Raw genomic sequence first — 19,786 nt, 5'->3', positions numbered from 1 at the left:
TGATCTCCTTTTTTGTCCCTAATGAGTCCCACACTTCCTTTGACTACCCTTTTACTATTTATCTGTTTATAAATGGCTTTTGGGTTCCCTTTTATGTTAGCCACTAATCTGTTCTCATACTCTTTCTTTGCCCCTCTTATTCCCTTTTTTTAGATCTCCTCTGTACTTTCTGTATTCAGCCTGGTTCGCTACTGTATTCGTCATTCGTGAACCTTACATTCGTCATAAGCCTCCTTTTTCTGTTTCAATTTAATCTCTTTATCTTTAGTCGTCCACGGAGCTCTAGCTTTGGATGCCCTTCCTTTCCTCCTCATAGGGATGTGTCTACTCTCTACCCAAACCAACTCCTCCTTGAAGGCCTCCCTTTGTTCAATTACTGTTTTGCCTACCAATTTTTGATTCCAATCCACCTGGGCAAGATCCTTTTCTAAACTCACTGAAATTTGCCCTCCTCCAGTTAAGCATTTTCACATTTGATTGTTCCTTATCCTTTTCCATAACTATTCTAAACCTAATGATATTATGATCACTGTTCCCAACTGCTCCCCCACTGAAACATGCTCCACCTGCCCCACTTCATTCCCCAGAACTAGATAGAGCAATGTTTTCTTCCTGGTTGGGCTGGAAACACATTGTTCCTGAAAGTTCTCTTGAACACATTTCAGGAATTCCTCCCTCTCTTTGCCCTTAACACTGTTACTGTCCCAGTCTATATTGGGATAATTGAAGTCTCCCACTTTTGTTTTGATAAAGAACAAATATAAGTGTCAAAGCGATGTAAGAATTATATAAAATGAGTAGCACCACCATCACCTAAGGGGTTAATACCTCTTTGTTGAAGGGACACTGAGTTATGTCAGTTCATATGGCTGTTTAACTGGTATGTGTATCCTAGGCAGACAAACCTGCAGAGTTAAGAATAGATGGTCTTCTTCCAAATATTTTTGTCATTTAAAGAATTGCCTAGTTCCCTGCTATATCTGTTACTGAGTACTGCTGCTGACAGTGCAACATCAGTGATACTGTGAACTAACACCCAATGGCCATTTAATTTTGTCTACTCTTATTGCTTGAATAGCACTAGTTTTTTTTCTTGCAAATGAATTGAAAAAGAAAGGATTCTCCATTCATAAACTTTGAAAAATTGTAGTGTTCTTGATTTCAGTTTAAGATAACATGTCAATTCCAACAATTACTTTTCCTCCAATTATGCTGAAGGTCATTTGAGGGCCAATTTCACCAAAGGATTTGGAAACAGTCTCGCCTCGCTGTCAAACTCATGAAACTAGCTATCCAATTGTAAATTAGTAAATTGAACATTTTAAACTACATTCCCTTAAAGTGTTTACACTGTAAAATCAGTAGGATTACAGGAGCAGGTTAATTTATTTTTAAAAATACAAAAAAAAGATTACTGCAGAAACTAAGCACCTCCCTTCTTCCTTTTGTTGCTGGCCTACTTAGAACTCTCCAGTTTCCTCTGAAATGCAGCGCACATGTGCCCAGTTTCGAACACAAGCACTCAGTGTGCTTGACTTGATTCCATCAGCCCCAAACATGTTCAACTTTGTTAACAATGGGAGTTCACTGGCCCAAAGGAGTTGCACTTGTGCCAGTACATCAAGGTCTACCAAAGATCATTCACATTGTGTCAACTCCAGCTGTTGCACTGGGGCAACACAATGTGAATTCACACTCAAAACACCCATTCTTCATGCATCTGACAGCAGCACAATGAAGGCACTGATATCAGAAGAATCAGTACAGCTTGGTGTTTGCTAGCAATTTGGTGCCAGATCTACACTGATACGAATAAATAAATCTGGTATTAAGTTGATATCATAAGAAGAAAAGAACAATTAGCTACATACAATAGACAAAATTTCCACTTTGGCACTTTCAATTTTTCGGCAGTTTCTGCAGAATTTGTGCAGCACTGAATTTTCCGCTTCTGATTTTTCTCAGAAGCCAAGGCTTGTTTCACATATAACACTCAACTGTGAATATCTCAATAGAGTGAAGTGGGGGGGGCTGGAGATGAGTGAAGGCAAAGGTGTGCTCCATACACTATTGTGCCTCTACTGTAATACTATTATACTTGGAACAACTGTCAGTTCAAACTACTCACCTTTCATTCTCTAAGGAGAGAATCTCATTCTGTTTGTGACATCATAAGGGGAAGTCAAAATGACCTCTTCAGGTCAGATGTCATGGAAATAAAAGTTTGCATTATGAACAGAGTCATGTGTTCCAATCTATACATAACATTTATTGACCCTCAGAGTCCATTTCAACCTGTCATATCATGAGTTAAATGATAGGGCCCAAAACAAAGCATGCCCATTATGATGTTATGGGGCAAGCAGACTGGCATAACATTAAATTGCCTGCTTCTTTGAATCCAGTGACTATCACAGTCGCAGCTTTATTACCTACACAATTGTGGTGATCTCTGGGTTCTATTTTCTTTGCATTTTATACAAGTAGGACTTGACTTTGTAAATTTTCATTCCAGTGCTAAGTTTTAGTGAAAAATGTGACACTGTTCTGCACAAAAAAGTTGTGCCCTTTTTTTGAGTTTAACAGTTAATGATTTCTTAACACGGGCAAAAAATTAATAGGATTTGACAGTACTGTACTGAAAATGATGGCCAAAAATTGTTGAAATTCAGCATGGTTAAAGGAAAACTCCAGGGAAAAGCTTGTGGAGATATTATTTGTGAGCCTTTCCTCATGTACTGACAGCTATTAATATTTTATATTTAATTTCAACTTACATTTGTTAGGCCATTTCATTTCTTAATAGTTCAAGAGCTACAGGAACAGGAGGAGGCCATTTATCCCCTCGAGCCTGTTCTCCCATTCAATTAGATCATGGCTGAAGTGTATCTTAACTCAATCTACCTGCCTTGGTTCCTTAATACCGTTGCCTAACAAAAATCTATCAATCTCAGTTTTGAAATTTTCAATTGACTGAGCCTCAACAGCTTTTTGGGGGAGAATGTATGGAGTATCTGGACAACCACAAACATTACCTGGTTCCTGCATGCGTTACCAGAAGGCTATAGCACTCCAGGATAATAAGGCTTTACACAGATGACAGGTCCAGCACTCCTTGACGCAATGTTGGCCCTCAGTGCTAACTCACAGTAACATTTTATTTCAGCAGTAAGCTGAGCTCACGGCTCCTTTTTATCCACTGAGGAGTTTAGAAGTGCCACTAACTGGGAGGGCAGTGCACTGCCAAATTTAAACTTTACTAAAAGTCAGTGCTGAGCTCAACACTCGAATCAGGAAGTGCTGGCATGGCACTGGCACCTTACTGGTTTTATTTGACAGTGCAGATAAGACCAAAGATCACGTGCAGGCTTCCACTGTGGCAAAATTCTGGAACCACGTCGGAATATTAAAATACAATTCACCTTCAGAAAGTTAACTCAAAATTACATTTTAGATATCAGTATCAATCCATAGATAAGGAAATGTTCACAAATATGATTTTTGTCAGCTTTCCTTAGAGCATTTCTTTATAGACAACACAAAATGTAGGGGGCAACTCAAGTGGGATCTGAACAAACTGAGACCAAATCACATTGTAAAAAATGATACAAGCTCAAGGAGTTAACTCTGATTCTCCAACAGTGCAAAGCAATGTTCAACAAGTTTGTACGTAGTTTGATGAACATTCAAAAGTTACTTTTAATATTTTTAATGTTACTAGAATCGGAGTGCTCCATTATTTCTTTATTAGCGTTCAAATACCTCTACTGCACACTGTCCCGCTCTGTGCCAGACAGCATGCAAACCTATGCAGCTCCTGGAAGTATGATCAGGCCATCCACTCTCAGAGAAAGGCTGGAAAGAGGGCCTGAGACTGGTCCTCATAAGCTCCACCTGCAGCAGAGAGAGGGTCAGCTCAGAAACCTCCACCACATTACTTCAAACCATAAAAACGTAGAAAATTCCATTTGAACCTGGCAGATAAGTGCTGCTCGAGCTGACCTCAAGGCTCACTGCTTTACACATTCTGGTCTTGCCCCAGGCTCCAGCTCCTTCGCACGGAGGTACAGGAGGCCACTGAAGCCATGACTGGCTTAGCCATCCTCCCCAGTCCCAAAGCCCATGCATACTCAGCCTGCTGCCAACCAGGCATGTACCACTTCCACTTGCTAGGCTTGCATAGATCTCACTCCTAGCAGCAAGATGATGCAATCCCCTATTGTGTCACAATAAAATAACCCCTCACAACAAACGTGGTCAAAGCACATGTGGGATATTAGACTGTCACAGCAAGTAACGTTACCATGGAACTGGGAAACCACTAGCAGATTTCCAGCTTTCCACTCAACCCACAACTGGACCACCCCCAGAGCTTCCCGCTGAAGAAATAGACCCCAGTACCCATCTCAACAGGGACCTGCTGCTTACTCAGCCTATTGCAACACCTGACTTCCCCAACCATAATCCCATTTCTGAGCAAGACCTCACTCTAATGCATAGTACTATATAATTATATCTCACCCTCACTGCATATACCACCAAGTATTGAGAACTTGTATTATGGTATATGTTCTGTGTTAAACTATATCTAGAGAAACTGTGCAAATAAAATTGTTAAATAAGCTCATTTAAAAAATGTAACCACCATAAATTATAAGTGCTTAAATTGGAACATTTTGTTTTGAACCATATAGCCATCCCTACTATGGGACAGACACTTCGGGGGTAATTTTAACCTAACTCACCGGGTGGGAAACCCGCGGGATTGAGTGGAACCAGGATATCCAGCAGAGCAGCAACTCTTAAGCAGATGCAACATGCACTTAAAGGGATGCTTACATTGAAGAGCAGCAAAGTAGAAATATTCCAAATGAGCAATGGAAAGCAGAAGATAGAGAAGCAAGACTGTCCCATTTGAGGATGTTGCTCTCAAGATGCTACTGCAGGAATTGCAACAAAGGAGAGTTGCCTTGTTTGGAGTTGAGAGGTACCCATCTAATGTGGCAATGTCAGACATGTCTAAGTAAAGGTGGCCAAGCAAATTAATGCAGTTTCCCACATCCAGAGTTGTGGGAGCAAGTCAAAAAGATTGCCAAGGTAAGACCACCTACAATGTGCCTACTCAAAGTATTTCACTATAGGATCCATTCTACACGTAGTTTACTCGCAATCTACATCGCCTCACAGAAGCAACAAGCAAAGCAGTCAAGCAACCTTTCACCACTTTCACACATGTACAACCATGCTCATATGACTGCAGGGGATCTTTTGTTGGCAGCACTGAGAAACGTTTCTAATGTCACACATAAATCTTGCAAGTTGCATCTTCAAAGCACAGTCAATACAAGCTACTTGTGAGTTGTATTCTCATTAAATCATACATGATGAGAAGTGGCGGGGACGTGGGTGGAACTGTCTCTGCACATACAAATTTCAACATATGTGCATTTTGTATCTGCTCGTGGGAAAAGGAATCACATAATAGATGGGAGCAAAGATGGACCAGAGGGGAAGGGGGCTCCCAACTACTAACTGCTGACTCAATCCATAGAGGCTGCCTGCTAGGACATGAGGCTGGTGGCCATAGAAGAAGTGAAGCAAGGACACCATGAAAGCTTTATCGAAACTCATGGCTAATATCATCTTTTTCTTTTTTTCCCCCAACTCATTCAGTCAGCAACACAGATGCATACACTATACAACATCAGAATGTCGTACAATATATTAGCACATCACTTATGTTTGAAAAAATTCTTCACTCACTATTCTAACACATTTATTTTTTTGTTTCTCTTGGGAGTTTTCCAAGATGATGGCTGCACCCCAGGAACAGCAAACAAGCCAGCACTTTATATCTGCCCCTCATTACTCACTCCACCTGGTGCAGGCACAGCCACAATGGGGATTTAGCAAGTCAGGATGAGGAGGGAGCATTGGTTGAAGCACTGAGCATGAGAGAGGAGGAGCAAGTGCCAGTGGCAGCAGAGGAATGGGAACCAACTGGCTTCAGGGACAGCTCAAGAACTTCCTCAACTATCAAAGCTAAGGACCAGAGCCTGTATACAAAAGAAGGCTGCTATCTGAGTGTTAACATTTCATGTAGCAATTTGAGAATGTGCAATATACCCTACAAGGTTTAGCAGCAGGTATGGACATGTCCAGTACCCATATGTGTGCAGTGGTGTATAATTACTTTACAGAGCTACAGACCACAATTAAGTGTGTGGCCACACCATGGCCAACCACAGCAGAGCCCATGTTACAAAGATCTAAAGCCAAATTGCTGTTTCTCTCTTGAATGCTCTGGCTGGGCCACTGAAGCTGCAATTTGCAAGAGTCTCTCTTATCTGCTGGAGGATCAGAATGAAAGAACCTTGATACAAGACTTCACATACTTCATGGTTAATGGTCTGTTCCCATGCAGATCCCTGCACATACTGAGGGAGTGTTTAGCAGCTGGGGCACTACAGGAGTAGGCCCTAGGAGTGAGGCTGTTACTTCACATGGTGTGGTTTCATCTATTCCACCACCTGACCCCACCAAGTTTCAATAAGTGTCCATCACACTTCACGTGTCGCACTGTCACTCATTCAAATTTCTGTCACGTGAAAAAACAAGTGTATACAAATAGGGAAAGACAGACACCCTTCCCAATATACAGAGAAACTTCTCCAACAGAAAATACCTTCTAACTGACTTCAGGAGTCACGTTTGAAAAAAAGTATGCAAAAAGGAAGTCAGTCTGATTGCTGTTGACCTGAAGGTCTGGCTAAGAACAATTAGCCTCTAGTTGATCCAGAAAATCACCCCAATTATGTCTTGTACTCTTAAAGAGATGCACCATGTTACATACAACTGTGCTTTCGTAACAAACTAATGCACTGTATTACACCAAATAAAGTTCCTGTTGCTATCAAATAATGTACTGTCCGACCTATCATGAGCAGCATTATGGAACATCTACCAGCATGTACAAAGTTGAGACAGAAACAGTCCTTGCAATGACTTTAAAAAGGCAAATTGTTATCAAGTCAAACTTTTGTTCCCTACAAAACATATAGACAGTCCTATTACATGAAACTTTCTGTCTTCCTACCCTACTGCACATACAGTACCTCCACCGAAATTGCATGCTATAGATAATGAGTCTCAGGTGGCTCAGTTGACACTTGAGGTTGTGCTGCAAATTTTCCCTCTTTGACTCTGTCAGTGTAAAAATAAAGGCTGGCATTCCATAAGGAGACGTCAATTCTTTCATTCCTGAGGCAATCAAATGCATCTAGATCCTTGGTAGATGCAGAGGAAGTAATCATTGTATTGCAGGATGGCTATGTTTGACAAGCCACCTTCTTCAAAGTAATGGAGCATTGGGGGCTGAATCAGTTAGGAGCAGAACATAGGAAGATAGGAACAGGAGTAGGCCATTTAGCCCCTCTAACCTATTCCGCCATTCAATGAGATCATGGTTGATCTGTGACCTAACTCCACGTACCCGCCTTAACCATATTTCCCTTAATACCTTAGATTAACAAAAATCTATCAATCTCAGATTTAAAATTAACAACTGAGCGAGCATCAACTGCCGTTTGAGGAAGAGAATTCCAAACTTCAACCATCTTTTGCATGTAGAAGTGTTTCCTAACTTCACTCCTGAAAGCCCTGGCTCTAATTTTTAGGTTACGTCCCCATATCCTAAACTCTCCAACCAGCGGAAATAGTTTCTCTCTATCTACCCTATCAGTTCCCCTTAATATCTTGAAAACTTCGATCAAATCATTCCTTAATCTTCTAAATTCCAGCGAATACAACCCTAGTTTGTGTAATCTCTCCTTGTCATTTAACCCTTGGAGTCCAGGTATCATTTGAGTAAATCTACGCTGCACTCCCTCCAAGGCCAATATATCCTTCTTAAGATGAAGTGCCCAGAACTGAACACAGTACTCCAGGTGTCGTCTAACAAGGTGTGATGTGGCGATGCCAGTGATGGACTGGGGTTGACAATTGTAAACAATTTTACAACACCAAGTTATAGTCCAATTTTAAAATTCACAAGCTTTCGGAGGCTTCCTCCTTCCTCAGGTGAATGTCAAGAAATCCTCGAGCCTCTCGCATTTATAAATCACAGAACAATGCCTGGTGATTACAGATAGTCTTTTCAACTGCCCGTTGCCAAGGCAACCAAAGTGTTCAGACAGATAGGTGTTACCTACAGGGCCACCGAATATACAAACGGCCAGAACTAAAAAAACAGATGATGTGGAGATGCCAATTAAAAAAAGAGAGAGAGGCAGAAACATAGAAACATCCGGAAGGAAAAGACAACAAAGTCTAACAAGGGCTTTGAATAGCTGTCGCATAACTTCTACCCAGTTGTATTCGAGTCCTCTAGATATAAAGGCCAGCATTCCATTAGCTGTTTTGAAAGACTTGGTCTAATCAGAATGGAAAAACATAACCTCCTAGAACTAGTTCTTGTGTGCTTGGAAATACATTTCCTATATTTGTTCTAATTTGAAGAGGTTAAGAGACTCCCATTAAAATGATAAACTTCTGAGAGCATGATTATTACACTGTCCCACATCACAGAGCCAATAAACCAGGATATGCTTTTTCTTAACACGCTCAAGATATTATACATAGAAGACATACTTCCAATCCCGTGCAATGAAGCCTGACATGAAGTTCTTCAGTTCTCAGTAACAGAATCAGATGTGACTGTTAATGGGGCATTACTTTCATGAAAATGTGTGGCAAAATGTCAGCTTCTTTGCAAACACACATTGTAATGACATCACATCTAAATGCACCATAAGAATGAAATATACCTTCACATCAACACCCACCATCACAAAGAAATTCCTTGCTACCTGATACGGACATGCCTTGTACAGATAATTTTATCACTTCACAGCTCCTCTTCATATATTTCAAGGGCACATGTACAAGATTGCAGGTGTCAACTTTGGCTGAGAGGGTGCACTCTCGCCTCTGAGTTGTGGGTTCAAGCCCCACTCCAGAGACTTGAGCACATAATCTAGGCTGACACTTCAGTGCTGCACTGTCAGAGGCGTTGTCTTTCAGGTGAGATGTTAAAGCGAGGCCCGTCTGCCCTCTCGGTGGATGTAAAATATCTTACAGCACTATTTGAAGAAGAGCATGGGAGTTCGGCTGGTTTCCTGGCCAACATTTATCCCCCAACCAACACCTAAAAACAGATTGCTGTTTGTGGGACCTTGCTGTGCAAAAATTGGCTGCCTCATTTTCAATATTACAACAGTGACTACACTTCAAAAGTACTGCATTGGTTGTAAAGTGCTTTTTGATGTCTTAGGTCATGAAAGGCATAATATAAATGCATATTCTTTCTTTCAATTGTATAAGATAATGCCAAGGCCATTTCATTGAAATGTTCACAAATTTTATCCAGCAAACTTTGCTCTGCAGCATTTCAAACATGCTCTTCATAAATGTCCAGTTACTGTTCTTACTACAACAGGCAAATTTCTCAATAAATGAACAACCAAGGAGAGACAGCGCCTCACTCCCTTTGTCCTCGATGTCTGTTGGCTTATTAGTGGGCAATTCAAAAGTAATTTAAGCAAGCAGTCTGTGTCAAAGCAGTCTTGAACAACAACAACTTTCAAGTATATAGTGCCATTAAAGTAGTAAAATGTCCCAAGGTGCTTCACAGTAGCATTATCAAACAAAATTTGACACCGAGCCACATTAGGAGATATTAGGACAGGTGACCAAAATCTTGGTCAAAGAGGTAGGTTTAAAGGACCATCTTAAAGGAGGAGAGAAATGAAGAGGGGTGGAGAAGTTTAGGGAGGGAATTCCAGAGCTTAGGGCCTAGGCAGCTGAAGGCACAGCTGCCAACGGTATAGCGATTATATTGGGGGATGTGCAAGAGGGAAGAATTGGAGGAGCACCGAGATCTCGGATGGTTGTAAGGTTAGAGGGGGTTAGAGAGATAGGGAAGGGCAAAACCACGGAGAGATTTGAAAACAAGGATGAGAATTTTAAATTCGAGGCGTTCCTGGACCGGGAGCCAATGTAGGTCAGCGAGCACGGGGGTGAAAGGTAAACAAGACATGGTGCAAGTTAGGATATGGGCAGCAGAGTTTTGGATGAGCTCAAGTTTATGGAGGGTGGAAGATGGGAAGCCAACCAGGAGAGCATTGGAATAGTCAAGTCTAGAGGTAACAAAGGTATGGATGAGGGTTTCAGCCGCAGATGAGCTGAGGCAGGGGTGGAGATGGACGATATTACGGAGGTGGAAGTAGGCGGTCTTGGTGATGGAGTGGATATGTAGTCAGAAGCTCATCTCAGGGTCAAATAGGATGTCAAGGTTGTGAACGATCTGGTGCAGCCTCAGACAGTGGCCAGGGAGAGGAATAGAGTCGGTGGCTAGGGAACAGGGTTTGTGGCGGGGACCGAAAACAACGGCTTCAGTCTACCCAATATTTAGTTGGAGGAAATTTTTGCACGTCCAGTACTGGATGTCGGACAAGCAGTGTGACAAATGAGAGACAGTGGAGGGATCGGGAGAAGTGGTGTTGAGGTAGAGCTGGGTGTCATCACCACACCAGACTCTGTGGATTGAAGGGATGTTCATCCTCATTAGTTGCCACTGAATCAGCCATAGTCAAACAGATCGTCAGAAGGCTTGGGTCTCTGTAAAATAGATCTTTATACCATGAAGAGCCATGCTTCATATCTCAAAGTTCTACTCACGAATGTAGGAACAGGCTAATCCACTCGGAATGATCTATCCATTAATCGGAGAGCACATCCTACGTGTATATTTTTGCCCAACCTTACATTTCTAACAGTGATAATAGAGTCAGACCAGACAGGATGAAGATAACTGTAGTAGACCCTCGCTGGTCTTACCATTTGTGGCATTCAGACCTAAATGTTTTACCAGAGGGGATTCTTTGATTCTATCTAAGATGAGGAGACCGTGCTCACATTTCAGAAGAAATTCTCTACTTGGGGCTAAGAATGATACATCTTATTGATTAGCTGCTGAAGACAATGACATTTTAGGTCTCTGAATTTATATAAAGGATGACAGATGACCTCGAAGCCTCCTGAAAACCTTCTTCCCATATCACTTATAGTGAAATGTAGTTCAGGTTTCCTGGTGTATACCTCAGGGTCTAGATCCTGATTCCTGTAGTCGGTCAAATATTCGGTAATACCCTCGGTCCCTCCTGAATTTATGTGTCAGGCCAATTCTATTGGAGTTTATAATTTATTTTCATAATTTCTTAAAGCACTTCGAACTTGAACCTTTCCTCAAAGCAATTCAGTTCTGAGTGGGACTGGAATATGGGGGTTCACAGCCTCATGAATCTTCTGTACAAAAATACTTATGTTATTGATGTGAACTAGCTGCCTTGAAAGATGACATAATTACTTATTAACAGTCATCACATTTGCCAGTAAGATTGGAGAACTTCATGTGCCAGTAATTCAATCTCCAGGCAGACAAGTCTATCTGGACAATGTCATTTGTTGCCCTAAGACCCTGGTTTACCAAAAAAAAATCCCGATTTCTATTTGGCACAGGGTAAAAAACTTACCTAAAATTTGAAATGTAGCACCTTCATTCCATCAATGTGAAGCTAGTTATTTGCCATACTATTCAGAAAATAAAATAGGATCATTCATTAGGTTAGGTTTGTGTCTTGGTTCAACAGTGTTCACTGGGGAAGTTCATTTTTCAACTGACAGTAATCCTTCAGAACTGTAGATTACATCACTCTTTGCTGTTCACTTTCAGGTCAGGATCTGTTTGGCTATGTTCTATTTGGCTCTGTTAAAGCTCATTCAACAAGAATAATTGCTGCTTCATTGGCAATATGAATACAGTTCCCATTTCTGAGACTTTCAGAGTGGTTACTTAAAGTTGCGTTCACAAATTAACTCAGCATTGATGTGCCAATCTCGTTATATGGCTCCTCAGATTTGTCCTTCAATATTATCCTCTCAACATTTTTTAGTTTTTTTATCGACAAATGTAACAATATTTCACTTTCAATTGGAAAGTTTTAATTAAATACAACATCACAAAAAAATCTCGAAAACACTAGAGGAAACTATTGGGTGGGGATTTACTTTATTACTCAATTTATGTAGACATGTATGAACTTTATTTCTTTGAGATTCTAGTTTTGGAATAATACTTAAAGCATCAACTCCTCTTGTACCATCTAATTTGAATGACAGTAATTCTATTAATTAGAGCGAGTGTTGGGGGGTCGCTAATTAAGATATCCTCGCTAACATGCCAATCTGCCCATGTTTTTTTTTCTAAATATCAAAATGGACTGGAGTTCACAAAAGTATGACATTTATAGGAATCGCTGTCATAGGATCTAAGCTTTGAACTAGGTTTTCTTTAGAAACAAGTTTTGACCTATTTATCTCCTGGTTACTGAACTGTAGGAGGAAGTTAAAATGGGATGTGCAGGAGTGGCTTTCACCAAGAACGGAGATTTCCAGGAAAATAATGGAACCAATTTTACATTTCAATTCTCATCCCCCAGTGAGTGAGGTCAGAGTAGGAATGTAATTATATTTAGGGTGTAAAATTGCAAAGGTTTCCAGTGGCATGTTCCCAGATGAATTTCATAAATGCCTCTGATCTTTGCTTTGTGGCAAATGTAGTAACTTCCTGTTAATTCATTTCATAATTATATTCTGTCAAGGCACCACAATTGGGGGACTTATGGGGCTGCAACTAATTAAAAAATAATATAGCATGATACATACAAGATAGTCACTGTAAAAGCTTCTATCACTTACCTTCTCTTTGTCATCTGACACTGTTCCACTATAAGTATTTACATCCAAATGGTGTCCTGTTGTCAAACCTGTCACCTGTGGCAAGCAATCACTCAAATCATGATTCATGTTATTTAAAATTAATTTAAAAAGTCATATTATTAATAATAATAGCTGGCTTGTACCATGTCTTGAAACCCTTGAGGGTGTCACAGACTTGCAGTACTTTCAAAGCCAAATACACCATGTTATGTCTATGTAACAACAGTGACTACACTTCAAAGCAAAAGTGATGGCTGTCTTGAGGTAGTGAAAGGAGAATTCTTTCTTTCTTTATGCCAGACACAATATTGTTGTGCAGACTTATCAAATGAGTTTTCACCCAAAACTCTCCCCAGTGTTTGTGTGCATTGGTTGGTCTAAAAGGAACACCTGATCTAAATGGTTTAAATGTAATTGACTTTTAAAAGGAATAAAGGTCTGGATGAAATGAATACAGGGATTTAAACATACTCAGTATTTTTGTTTGTATTACAGAGGTGAGTATACTTTTCCCCACGTTTCCCCATTGTGAAGATGCTATCTCTTGCTGGGGTTATGACTCCATAATTGCGAAGAGCCCTCTGGTACCTCACCCAAATTGCCATTCTTTATTTATGAACCTAGCCAGTGAGTTTCGACTGTCGACAGCATTAGAGCCAGGCCTGATCCTATCCTCATCCAAGCACACAAGTACATTTTCCAGCAGGAGTCACTGGCTAATTTCTCTTCTGCATAGTCCAGGTGCACTGAGGCCAATTGCAGTACCCCGCTGTCCCCTTGGCAGGGAACAATTCACTCTTTGCAAACTTCCTGGCTCAAAACCACACTGGGATAAGTACAGTTGTACACCTGTAGTGGACTAAAGAGAAGAAAAACTAAAACTTTTACAGAACATTTTAACAGAAAGTATAAAAATGGGAAATGCTATATTTGTGTGTGGAACAAACTGATTAGTGTACTGCAATCCTCAATGGCTTAATACAGTTATACACCTATCCATTGAGTTTTATAAAACAGTACACTTAACCTCAGCATTTGATACAGTTTGGTCTGTCATAGTTAAATGAATTGTTTTAGGAGAGCAGCCGGATTCACTGTGCACTGTACTCAGCCCCATTATTAACTATATTATTATAAAACCACTACAATTCCTACCCAAAGGGATAACTGTTGGAAAATCAAGAACAGCTCGTCGTTTATTCTCCCCCATCCAACATGATGAAATTATAAAACGCTGAGCATTCCAGCAAAATGCATTGTAGATTTTTAACCCTTTAACTGATACTGCCCCGTGAACTCATTTCCTGTTAATGAAGAAAACGCATAGCAGCTATTTATGCATTAATCTAGGTAGCATTTAGCCTGGAGACAGCTTCAGACATAAAACTACTCATTATTTATGTATCTCTTATAATGCCTTCAAAATGGTCATGTTTTAAGTATCCCAATGACCTACAAGACCTTGATGACGGATGGCCCTTCCCACTTCCTATATTTCAAGCAGTGACATTCGTTCAGGTTCCTGCACACTGATGTCATCAATAGCCCCAAGTCCACTAACAGTGTCCTCCAGCTGAAAAAAGAACATTTAAATATCGTGTGTACGATGTACAAAGTAGTAAATTCTCTGGATCATGCTACGACTTGAAGTAAATAATAGCGTATTCAAAAACGTGTCATGTTTCAGCACTCAGTCAATTCGAATCATTTCTACCTGTGTCCATTGTATTGATCCCAGCTATCAGAATTCTCGCTTTGCAATCTTTGGCCATTTTACACATTAAGTTCGCAGATCTTTGTGTTGTGCATTATGTGTTTCATCTTTACAAATGAAGAAACTTATAATTAAGATACCAACATTTTTTGCATCAATTTAAAACCTGCCATCTACATCCCCAACAAGACATCATAAATGAGTGACATTTCGCAGCAAACAGGCCATTTCGTGCAAAGCAACCAGTTGCTTCTAAAATCCTTTCTCACGACCTTTCATTTGACTGATTTTCATGTAAGTTTGAGATCTGATAATTAATTAAACTGGATCTATTTTAAAAAGAATGGGATTGTAACAGTACTAAACATAGTGACGAATTCTCACAATGAATTGGGTTTCAAACTTGGGAAGGGGGAAAAGGTTTATTATTGTGATTTTAGCAGCGCCCTTTAACGCAATTGTCAAAACAAATCGCTGCAAACAAGAGTGTGGCAACCAGTTGAGATATTAAACGAGAGAAAAAAAACATTCAATCTCGCGAAGACTAAGTAAATAAATCCAGATTTTAAACCAGCGATTGTAGGGATAAAGGGAATGGTTTACCAGTGCACTGGGAAAACAAAAATAACTGAGACTGACTGTACTTATTGGCCCCACCCACAAAGTTTAGCACTAAAGAAGCAAGACAATATTGACCTTCTTAATGTAACAATTCCGCTGACCTTCCAGCGAGATCAACTGACGTGCCTGCTCTCTTCCCCCTTCCTAGTTTCAGTCGCTGGGCTGAGATCATCTCAACAGTCAGTATGCGCGCTTCCTCTCTCTCAAACTCCTAGCAAAAGTCACCTAAACCATTTGACCTCTGCTAGGGGTGGGGGAGTGTCTAAAACACTCCAACATCATGCAACTTTCAGCCGTGCTCTGGGATTCCTGTCTGCAGACATAAAGTTTTTGTAGGTTTACCTGTGTTTATTACATTAAGTTTTTTTTAAATATACATGTATATAAAAAACTAGATATTTGATGCTCGGGTTTTTTTTTGGAAGTATCCGGTTTACAGATATGACTTTCGAACCAGTAAAAAGGGGGATTCGTGTCTTTTTTCGGGAGAGTCTTTCCCCCTCCTGGACATTCTTGTGGAATTGTGGCTTCGTTAAGACTGATCTTCCAGTCCCTCACTGCAGGCTACGCGTTGTCACATTTCTATCATTTAAGTCGGTAAATATTTGAACTGTAACCCTGAGTTGAACAAAATACAGTTCCCCCGCCCCCAAAGATTTCCAGTCTCGGCGTCATCGCCAATCGTAGGGATAAAGATTAAGAAAAGTCTCAATGCACTGATACACACTCGGCATTACTTCCAGTAATCAAAAGCACGAATGTTTGTTGCATCCCTGTAAGCACTCATGCTGTTTAAAACGGTGTCATTGTACATCACGGAAACATAACAGCAGTGCCTGCCATTAACAAGGCGCGTTTCTGCTGCGGAATAAAACAAATATGAAAAATAAAAATTGCATTGGGTTCAGTTACAGGAATCGTGTTACAATTTGTCAGCTGAATAGGAAATATCGTGCACGTTAATTACAGCATCTTTGTAGAAATGAAATCAATAGTTGGAATTGTGTACCTTTTCATGGTTTGAACATGAATTATTAATTGTTTCATTGCTTTTTTAAAAACGAGCCTGCAGCTATCTGAAATAAGTGTTAAAACGACGCTGCCTTAATTCTACACTTGGAAAGATGAGACTTTGCATCGTCTATCTGGTTTTGGCCGTTTTCATCTGGATAAACCTAAACTGCGCGCTTAACCGGACCATGTTTCAAACACATGCACAAATATATGGTGTACAAAGACATTAATATACAGACACAAACTCCGTCAAAATTATTTTTGCGTGCATTTACAAACCCAGTCCTTTCACGCGGGCCAACACAAACATTCCTTCTGGATTTACTTTTAGATCTACAAGCTCGCAGAACAACCTTTAATAAGCAAATAACTTCATTACCGACTACGGGTTTAATGTTTAACAAGCGACGTGTGCTTTTGGCGGTATTATATTGAAAGTAAAATACTACAATCTACCTAAATAAACATTTGCTGCGAAACGCTGATAATCGGGGTAAACCAATATATTCCCCGCACACAAGGTCAGCAGCCACCCGTACAGCCCCACACAATATTTAAAAGATTTACGATATAAATCTGTAGTGAAACTACAGTGCCGCAATGTTAAGTTTATCTCTATTTTCCGCATTGTTCTCTGTAATTCATCAAATTTCAACAGTAGTTTTCCCGCAGTTTCAGGCTATTCGGACACATACGACCATGTTAAAGCCCCAGACACCTCATTGATTGTTGACAGTCTGCGAGTAAATCTGATCGTTCAGCGATTACAAAAATTCAATGATATTATCCAGAGATAAATATTTTTTTACGTTATTGGAAAAATATCCACGACCTCCCGCCCCACTATTTTCAAATAAGGAACCTTTGGAAAAATCTACCAAAATATATTTCTATTTCCATATTAAATATTAAAACTATTTGCAATTTCTGTACAATTTTATGAATAAAAAAACCAAAGGATTTCTTCTATTTGTTGCTGGTAATATGTTCATCGCCTTTTCATTTACTTCTGCTCACAGCAATAATGTAAACAGAAGCCCGTCATAGTTTTCACTTTCGTTTATTTTTGTATGTTATGCCCTTCCTGGAATACCTGCCCGTGGAGCACATGTTACTTTGAAAGTAACTACATCGCTCAGTATCATTGTACGTTCATGGGTAAAATTATGTTTCCGACAATTATTCAGATCAGGCCTATAATAATGGAAGTGGAGAAAAATAAAGACGGCCCTAGAGTCACTAATAAGGATGTTTTGTGTTGTCAATATATATATTTAATATGGATTCCTCTTTTTAGAAGTCGATTATCAGGGGCAGTTTTAAAAGAGTGTGGATTTTAAAAGTTGCCAGTCAGTTTTGTTGTGATTTTTTATGTTGCTTTGATTTAACCAACTTATTTCTTTTTAAAGTGTTTTCGTCAATTTTTTTTAAAACTGTTTTTAGATTGTATCGTGTCACGATCAACTCGCCCATGCAGGAATACCTGGCGAGAAAGGCACGCACACACAGAGACACACATACAAACACACAGAGAGACACACATACAAACACACAGAGAGACACACATACAAACACAGAGAGACACACATACAAACACACAGAGAGACACACATACAAACACACAGAGAGACACACACAAACAGAGGCACACAATGAAACACACACATACTCAAGGGGACTTTGACATACAACGTTTTTATCCAGTTTTCTCTCATTTCTCATCCAAAGTACAAATGTATTCGCTTTACGTGTAAGTGTTGAAGTATTCAATGTATCTGGTATCAGTGTAGCAGGAAGAATTTGTAAAATATTGTAACAGTTGTTCTCCTTAAAAATAGGAACAGATACAACTAAACTCCGTCAACTAGATTCTCCCCTTTCAACAGCATGAAGATGCAATTGGTAGCAAAATGTGGCTTTTTTTGTAATAAGAATTAATAAGCTATAGTCAAATCACATACAGTACAGACAATAATTAGGAAATCCGTGCGTAGTTCTAATTTCTGAAAAGTCCTATCACGTCGCATTATATATGTTAATAATTTGTTTAGACACGTTACAAGTCTGCTTCTATCTGTGTTGACTCTGACCCACTGCACAGAGTAGGGCTGACCGAGCACAAACAAAACACACCAGTGAGCTTTAATATTCCCTCAACATTGAAACACTGAGATGTTGGTGTCGACATATTAGCAGTTCTTTGGAATCATGAAGAGTCTGAGCCCGAGCCCATACCGTAACTCCCTCGTCAAATATAGGTTATTGATTTCCATTAAACAAACTCCATATAAAATAACAGTATCTACTTAGCTAAATTATGTATGTAAACAGTGCATCTCATCGATTTTCCTCCTATTTGCACGCGAAAGGGCGCCTGTTTCTAACCAGACAAGTGACGCGAATTCTGTAACTTGAGAAAGTCTCGAGATAGTTATTTATTAATAATCGCCCTGGAAGTAGAATTCCGAGTATGTCGGTAAATTCTGAACCCAGTATAATTCATACAGACTGAAACAGCTTTAGTGTTAAAATGGTGGGTGACACTGAATTTAACTAATTCCGGTAATATTGCAGAAATAGCAAGCAAACCAAACACTGTCCCATGGGCGAGGCATGCAAAGAGTTAAATGCTGCTCCTATCTTGTATATTGTTTTTCTTCCAGATTTTTTTTTCTTGACAGTCCAATACCTAAAAAAAATTCTTATTAAAGGGCAGTCCATAGTTACAGGTCCCTTTTAATGATACCTCCTTGCCTCGTCCCCGTACCTTTTCACTAATTGAAAATTATTTCCCATTTATTTTGATGCACTACTTGCACTTCCGGCACAATATATACATTTGTTTGATTCTGGTATCTCTATGTATTCCTTCGTTTCAAATAATAATTTTAAACAGACCATTGTTAATTGGCGCATTATCTGAGATTTTCGAAAAATGACAAATGTCTTTTGTCTCCTCGGTGTTGAATTGGAAGTTAGATCGGGGGTTCAGATGTATGTTTATTGTGATTGAAAAACTGTTACCAGATTCTTGAAATGTTGTCTGTAAACAACCTTTACACAGCGAAAGAAACATTAAACATTTGTTTTTACTTTCTTATCCGTTTTGCTAAAAAGCTTGACCTTCTTAAGCAAAGTGAACTTTTTTTTAAGAACTGGGAGGATCTAATAACTGCAAATTATCTATGTTTTTCCATAATTATTATCATCGGGTTAAATGTCCTTATGAGAGAACATTTCTAATGATGCTTTCATATGTGATCTTTTTCATCAGTACAAATGTATACTTACAAATTAAAAACAGGAACTATTTGTTGGTTTGGTTTGCACTTTTTCCTTTGTGTCATTTGCCTGTCCAGCCGAGAACTCAGGGCAAAGTCCGTCCCCCAGTGCGGGCTGACAGCGCCCTCTAAAGGACAAAGGAGGGGAATGTGACCCCCGAGCCTAGGGACATCATGCTTCCCTGACATTAATGTTCTGCTAAAACTAAAAAGGAAAGGGAATATTAAAGCAATCAGGAGACCTTTAATGCTCCGCGCTCTGCCGGGAGAGGAAAACTGCAAGAATAACTTCCGACCGATTAACTTTCTTGAGTAAACT

At 39.7% G+C, this 19,786-nt stretch overlaps 1 long non-coding RNA gene across 3 annotated transcripts in view; it reads right to left on the bottom strand.

The window, feature by feature from the left end:
- Positions 1-15,337, bottom strand: part of LOC137342364 (uncharacterized) — a 125,609-nt gene extending 110,272 nt beyond the window's left edge. For 2 of the 3 annotated variants that reach the window (XR_010967237.1, XR_010967236.1), the window contains exons 1-2: positions 15,248-15,337; positions 12,817-12,891 (exon numbers count right to left, since the gene is read on the bottom strand). This is a non-coding gene — a long non-coding RNA (uncharacterized lncRNA). The remainder of the gene's footprint in view (positions 1-12,816; positions 12,892-15,247) is intronic. The other variant, XR_010967238.1, reaches the window with a different exon arrangement.
- Positions 15,338-19,786: the final 4,449 nt, after the last annotated feature.

This window comes from Heptranchias perlo, chromosome 25, assembly GCF_035084215.1.
Source record: "Heptranchias perlo isolate sHepPer1 chromosome 25, sHepPer1.hap1, whole genome shotgun sequence".
Taxonomy (NCBI): domain Eukaryota; kingdom Metazoa; phylum Chordata; class Chondrichthyes; order Hexanchiformes; family Hexanchidae; genus Heptranchias; species Heptranchias perlo.
This window is presented reverse-complemented; position numbering and strand designations above follow the sequence as displayed.